A 7,968-nucleotide genomic window follows, 5' to 3' on the forward strand; every position below is an offset into this window, starting at 1 on the left:
TATAAATAAAATGTATATAAAATATACATATATATTATAATGTACTGATGTACGTTTATTTTAAGATCTATTGAATTCAATGGGCAATTTATTTAACAAATGATAATTGTGCTCAGTTGCCCCGTTGTTGTTTTTTTTTCTTCTGCAGGCCTACAAATTGTAAATCTCTGTGTCTGGATGCAACTATTTTATCATTTCTGATACCCTGTTACTGTTTTAGTTCAAGTGATGACCTAAACCCCACCTTAGAAGTTAGAGTAATACTTTGAGACAAAATCACAAAAGATGCTAGATGAGATCCAAAATTGATTTTTTTAAAGTACGTGTTGATGCAATTTCAATCCTTTAGGAGGCGGGCTTCTGACTCCCGACTCGATAAAAAATCCCCACACTCAGGTACGAGGTGTGTCTCAGAATAAAGTTTCCCTGTCATGCTGTCCTCACATATAATTATAAATCACCTTGTAATTGATATAAACAGAAAGCTTATTCAAATACCCATTCAACGTAGGAGCCACCAAGTTCAAGACATTTCTCCAGTTGATGTACCCAGCGGTCAAAGACAGTAGTCTGTGATCGTTTGTCCAAAGTCCTGAGCGCTTTTCTCATAGCCTCTTGAATCTGGTCCCCGTCCTTAAATCTCCGACCTCGCAGCATTTCTTTTTCCTTGGGGAAGAGGTGAAATTTGCATGGGGCGAGATCGGGCGAATAGGGCGGGTGCACCATTAATTCCCACAAGTAGCCCTCGAGAAGCTCGTTCACAACTTTGGACTTGTGAACAGGCGCGTTGTCATGATGCAGAATGGCACCTTCTTCAAGCAAAGCGAATCTTTTTTCCGGATCGCAGGTCTCAGCTTGTCTTTGAGGACGAACCTGTAGTTGACAGTTACGACAGGTGTGACTAGCCAGCTCAGTATGATGCCAATCATATCGAAAAAAAACCCCCAATGTGCATCACCTTTCTCTCCCCGTGCTTTCAGTGTGCGTTTTCATGTCAGATCTCCCACATTCAACTTCCCTAACCCCTTTCCTCACTGTTTGAATTCGGTGTGGCATTATTTATTCCCTATTAGTTTGTATAGATCACCATGGGTTGCAACTGCAGACTTGTCGAGAAGAATTGAAAATTTGATCCCAACTCAGACATCGTAAAATGAGAAGTTGCACCAATGTTTCGCTAAGCCATTTTCCTCGGATTTGCCTTGGACAAAGTGCATAAGTACACCACACTTGACACGTCACAGCTCTATGACCCGTTCACCAATGCACTTGCAATTTGGCTTTGAGATTTCTAAGACGTGATGTCTTGACGCCACAAGCTTTAGTGGCTGTTGGTTGAGTACTTTTGATTTTATGGAGGAGGGAAACTTTATTCTGAGACAGACCTCGTATCAAACTTGAGTCTCCCATGTGCGACAGTAAAGCTCCTATTCTCAGTACCACAGACACAAAACTGGCTTTAAAAATTTTTTTTTTTTACTTTAGTAGAGGTTTTACTTTTACGCGCTCGCAACTGCATAAGGTCAATAGTCATATGAGCGCCAAGGGGTGGATGTCAACAAAGAAGTCCTCACATGGAATCAGACTAACTCTGCTAACCTCTCTAGCTTCAACAGCACAACGTCTGCTTCGACTATGAAGGCACCCCGGAAATATCTGGGCACAAGAGTGTGACAAACATACAAAAGAAGTAGAGGAAAATGACGACAGAAAGGATTAGGAAAGAAAACGCAGCGGTTCCCTGTTGCAGTTCAGGCACAGTTATGAGCATGACCTCGATAAATCAGCCCATTTACAATTCTACTGTGCATAAGAAAAGGTTAATGTCCCTCCTTGGGGTATGATGACCTAAAGATACTTCACTCAGTAGCACCGCCCCGGCGAGGGGTTAAACTGGTTTAAAACTAACTGTCTCTTATTTATCTCGTAGGACTTTCATCAGAGATTTGGAGGAAAAGATAAATCAGCAGCATAATATGACATGGTAGGAATGCTCACCTATCGACATGTCATTTCAATATATGACAAAAAGGTACGTGTTTCTCCCAATCGGTAGGACAATCTTATCCCAGTGGACATCAAAATCAAACCAAAGAATGTACACGTCACACTGTCAAAAGACCTAACTTACATAAATGCTCACAGCAAATAAGCATACCACAAGTTTTGCAGTAGTATCTTATATCTTTCATATATTAATGTTTTAGTCTAGTAGTAGAGGTTTTACGACGGTCGCAACTGCATAATAAGGTCATATGAGCACCAGAAGATTAGAGCTGCTACAAGAGAGCAACAAAAAACAAAAAAAGAAGGGGAGATAAGGACGATAGATGTTTGATAGGAAAGAAGAAGCAAACCACATCAGAGCACCCAACAACCACCCACATACATGAAGAAGAGTAAACAAAGAAAAAGTCAAAGACAGAAATTCTTGGTTCACAACAAGCAAAATATATTGAAATTTATTCAAGAGGTAAATGGTTGTCACATGAGAAAAAATAAAAACAAGGGGCATTGAATCAGCAGCAACGTTTTAAATGGTTTATGCAAAAGCCAACTTCCAATTCCCCACACACAATTTCAAACTCAAACATTGATTCAAGGAGTCAAGATCTATTCAATGACCATTTACTACTACACAAAAAAAAAAAAATATATATATATTAAAATTAAAATAAACCCAAGCATAAAAAAATCAAAATTACAACTAAGGAACCAATACAAGAATTAAAATCATAAATGATGAAACTGGAGAGTGTAATCTGCTATTAGCACATGAAAGCTAATTGTGCTTTTCTGGAATTATGAAAATCATGTATTTTCATGTTAGTGAGGAACACTGAATACATGTAATTCCATCATTATAGACAAAAAATGTGGTGTCTTTGCTCTATCGGTTCCCTTTTCTTCTCTGTGAAGGACATGTACACTGTGTATACGTAGGAAAACAACTGAAAATAGCTAATTACTCTCGGACAATGGCATTCTCCTAAAGTATCACCCAACAAAAAAGTGCATGGATCATAACTCCAAGGAACATAATATCGACAGTGAAAGTCACAAACTGCGTAAGTCTATAAATAAAAACATTGTTTTTACACTATATTTATCATCATAGAGCTACAAACCATGTTCTGTTTCGATTTAAGGACACAATAACCAATAGAAAAGCTTGTAATCGTCACATGAGTAACCCGTGTATCTCTTCTGAATCTCAATACTGACGACAGTGCATACCGTGTAAGTCTGTTGAACAACACACAGCTGTCCATGCTGATGGATATACCCCTCTAAAAAGGAGTCCCCAAAGCTTGGGCTCAAGAATTTGTGCAAGGTAAGTCATCTTTAGTTTAGTTTTAGTAGAGGCTTTACGGTGCTCGCAACTGCGTAAGGTCATATGACGAGCGCCAAGGAGAGGATATCAACTGAGAAGTCCTTACAGGGAATCAGGCTTACACTGTTCACCTCTCTAGCTTCAACAGCACAAAGTCTGCTTCGACTATCAAGGCACCCTGGAAATAGCAGGTCACAAGAGTGTGACAAACATACAAAAGAAATACAGGAAAAATTACGATAGTAAGGAATAGGAAAGAAAAAAAACCCAGCATGTTCCCTGTTGCAGTTCAGGCACAGTTTGAGTTATGAGCATGACATTGATGAATCAGCCCATTTACAATTCTGCTGTGCAAAAGAACATTTTAATGTCCTCCCTTTGGGAATAGCCTAAAGACACTTCAGTCAGTAGCACCGTGCCCACCCCTCACCCACCCACACACACAAATTAACAATCTCATAGTCACATGGATGGCAGTACATGACATCATATAGGTTAACATTTGAAACAAAAAAAATATTTCAGCAATATAATGACAAGAAAGCCATGGTGTGCGCAAAATAGAGACCGAGGCAGTGGACACGATAGGTTACATAGATGGCATTACTGAAAGAATACCAGTAATTCTGACCCTATCAGGTTGGGTTTTGCAAAGTTTGGAGGACAAAATTTATTTTCACTGGGCTTTCTCGAGTCATTTTGGAGATTTCCTTGAATTCCTCAGGGCATATCTGGGTCTTAGAGAATTTACTGAAATTCCCAGGGCATTCTGGGGTTGTTTCGCCCGTGACATCCATCTGAGAAGAGGAAGGCCTTTTTCGTGCATTGTTATATCTGGTGCTCCTTGCTTACTTTCAGAATCATACCACTTGAAGCACTGACAATTCATGTCAGCGAAATCACAGATGGCCAAATGTACCTTGCCAGTCTTCTCTTCTTACAGAAATCTGCATTCTTGTTAGAGATTGGCAGGTAGAAGCAAGCACAGCTGACAGTTTGGTCTTCTTCTTCCCCTTTCTTGCAAGCATCTCTGAGCACTAGCACTTTGTTCTTCCACGCAGCATATTTCTCATATTCATATCATTTCCTAAGCTTTACTTTTAAAAACTGATTTCCTTGTCAGTAAGACATGCAAAGGGAACGCTGATCTTTCTTTGGCTTGTGTATTGAAAGATATTTTTCCTTGAAATAAACCAGTGTCTTTGATGTAGCGGGTATGTGTTTCACTGTCACACACTGGAGACCTGAGTTCGATTCCCTGGAGAGAAGAACATTTTTATAGAGTGCCTCAGTCTTTCTGCTGGGATGTAGTATCCCTCTCAGCATGGGTGGACCCAGGCAGGCAGGGTCAGAAGCCTGCCTCCCAAATGATTTAAGTTGTGTAAATGGGGGAATAAAAAATATAAGACCAGCTCAATACAGTAAAGAGAGCGCGTAAGAAATTTCATTGTTCAGACAAACGTCAGTACACACATACTTTTAACACAATGCTTAAGCGGGCAGGCTACTTTTCAAGCCCATTTGTCTTTTTTGACAAGATAAATTAAATCCATTTTCGTTTCGAAATTATCTTGTGGACATAACTTCAATTCACTGATCAAAAATATCTTATCTATGTACTTCTAAAATATAATGCATCAGTGAATTGTATAATATGTTAAAGTGCATTCATCCAAATTTTGAAGACAATATCTTGAAGAACAAACAAAAAAAAATGATTAGAAAAATAGAGGCTGGGTTTTGACTTGCTGAGAAAGTCAAACAAAATGGCATTCATGAACACTCCTGTTCTATTTTGGTTCGTTACCAAGGACACAGGATGTTTTATGGCATTGCTTTGATACGAAGGACTTAACATTTCATTTTACAAATATGTTGAATCGGTAGAAGAGTAATTTTACAGACAGAATATGCACGCTTCCAAAAATTGATATATATCTAACCCCAAAACTGGTTAAAAAAACAAAAACCCTGCTTGCCCCTTTAAACTTTCTTGCAAACCCACCAACAACTGACAGCTTCTATTCAGACAGAAGAAAGTAAAAAGGAACAACAATGACTAGACATCAATATTTTTGTGCATTTGGAATGACCAGCGTAAATTGAAATAACTTTAGAAAACCAACTTAGTAACCCCCCCCCAAAGTAAAGTAGCATTATTCATTAAAAGAGCCACAATAAATCTTTGCAAGTAAACAGTCAGCATAGACAACAATTTAGCCTAAATATTTGGACAGAACTGGGACTAAAAATGTTGACATACACATAGACCACTTTACCAAAAAGCTATCTTCAAGAAAAGAACAGTTGCTACTGGGCAGCTAAAGTTATTTCGATAACCGCATTAACTATACACCACAGAATCAACGTCACTCAAATTGATCTAAGAAACAAAAAATGCAGAGGCAGAGTAACATCTGCAAAATTTAAAGCAAAAATGTCTTAAAAAACTATTTATAATATGAAAGGTCCAAGAAAAAAAAAAGTGATCAAAATTATTCACTAGGGAAAAGAATATAAACATATGAAAACACAAGATGTAACAGGCTTTTCAGAGAAAAATTCAAAAGTTCTCCGATATGCTTTAAAATACATTCATTTGAAAGCTCTTGGATTCCTATCATTAAAAATTTACACTGTACTGATACAGTGGAACTCGGATTCAATGAACTTGTCAGGCCTGACCTTTGATTTCATTGAATCCGAAAGTCCGTTATGGCAAACATGAGGTTTTTTTTGTAGATAGTTACTGGCACGAGCAAGTAAAAATAGAAATATATAATGTATTCAACTCCTCAATCAAAAGTAGTTTGTTTTCAAATGAGAAGCATTTTCCTTTCTTTGATGCCATACCAAAGAAATGCTGGAAAATTCTAGTAAAATGCACTGAACTTTACCAAGCACACACTATGCAAAAGGTAAGATTTGTTCAAATGCACGCCTAGTGTCATCTATGACGTATTGTTTGCCGAACAAGTTGCATTGCAGTGTATAGCCTAGCATACGGCAAAATTTGTTGATTCCACAGACCAGCCTGCAAATCATTACATAGCTCAAGGTCAAGACTAGCTTATTATTGTTTTACCAACCAGTAGGGAAAATTGAAAGTGAGTACATCTACTGTTATGTATTTGTATCTCTACTGACTACTGACGTACCATGGCTGGACTGCTTGTGCCCCCTCCCCCCGGGCACACACACTCACACACGCACACAGCTACGCATGTGCAGGCCACCCGTCCGACCCCGACACACGCTAAGACGTGTGTGTGTGCTAACTACGTGTGTGTTGGTAGGTAAGAAGGCTGCTGATCGGTCGCATAAGATATAAACAATAGGCTTAGTGAATAATGATTCACGATGCAGATGCCATGGACGGTTTTCAGGAATAAATAGAGTTAATTTCATGAGAAAAATGAGCAAAGACACATCAGTGGAGTCTGTTCACCCTGCAAGCGACCGGTGAATCCGAGCTTGCTCATTTATGTGTTCGTTGAAACTGAGCTATTTTTATTGATTTTAATGAATAATAAAAACGGGAAATTCATCTCCTTTTGTTGAAATCAAGTTTTCGTTGAATCCGATTTTGTTGAATCTGAGTTCCAATGTATCTTTATAAGTTTAAAAAGTTATGACTGTTTTTCCTACTTATTTTCAAAACCATTTGAGGCCATTTTAACACACTGTTTTTCTGCCATCAAAACGCAACTTTAAAACTCAAATGACTATTGTTCAGCACATGATGGAATATTTCTTGAAATTACTTGAATTACTTGAATGTAGAACTGGGGTCTTAGGAGGACGGGGTGCTCCATGCTTCCTCGCCCCTCTTCATGAGGGTCTATTTCAGTGTGGGCAGACTGATTGTCTCCATCATCAGCTGGTTGTTGTAGCGTCTGATGGGGTCACGCAGGCTGCTCCTCCTACCTTTCCCAGGCTACACTGCTTTTGCAATCACAACCTCCTTCCTCTTCACCGCTGCTGGCTATGTGATCTTGGACAAGGGCTACTACAGTTGGACGGTCAAGGGTAAGCATGTTTGTGGAGCCTGCTAGCTTATCTGCTCTTTCATTTCCCTTGACTCCTGCATGTCCTGGGCAGAAGATCCACTGCAAGTGTTGGATTTTGCTGTCTTGAATTGTCTTAAACCAATCTGCATTGAGGCTGCCGGTCAGTATCTTATCCAGGGTACTCATTGAGTCTGTAACAAAGGTAGCCTGCCAGTTTCCATTAGTGCAAAGCCATTTCAGAGCCTCAGTGATGACCTTGATCTCCATGCACACGCTGGATGAAGGGAGGCCCGTAGCCCCAGATGCCTCCAGGATTGTTACTCCTTGGCAAGAAGCTGTGTAAGCCCAGCCTGATTTGATCCCACGCCGAACAGTATTATTCACCAATTTGTTGGATATCTCTAATATATACAGTGCTCTCTGTACAAAGTCATTGAACGATTTATTTGTATCTTATATAGGTACAGAATTTTAAAGATAACACCTAAATATAACCCAAAATGGATAAAATCTGCAATACCTTTACTTCTAATGATCATATTTAGACAAATTGTTTATCACTTTCTTTGTTTTTCTTCTCTGCTCATACTTATGAAAGAATAAGGCAACAAGGTAACCATTTCC

The sequence above is a fragment of the Aplysia californica genome, unplaced genomic scaffold (genome assembly GCF_000002075.1).
Source record: "Aplysia californica isolate F4 #8 unplaced genomic scaffold, AplCal3.0 scaffold00227, whole genome shotgun sequence".
Taxonomy (NCBI): domain Eukaryota; kingdom Metazoa; phylum Mollusca; class Gastropoda; order Aplysiida; family Aplysiidae; genus Aplysia; species Aplysia californica.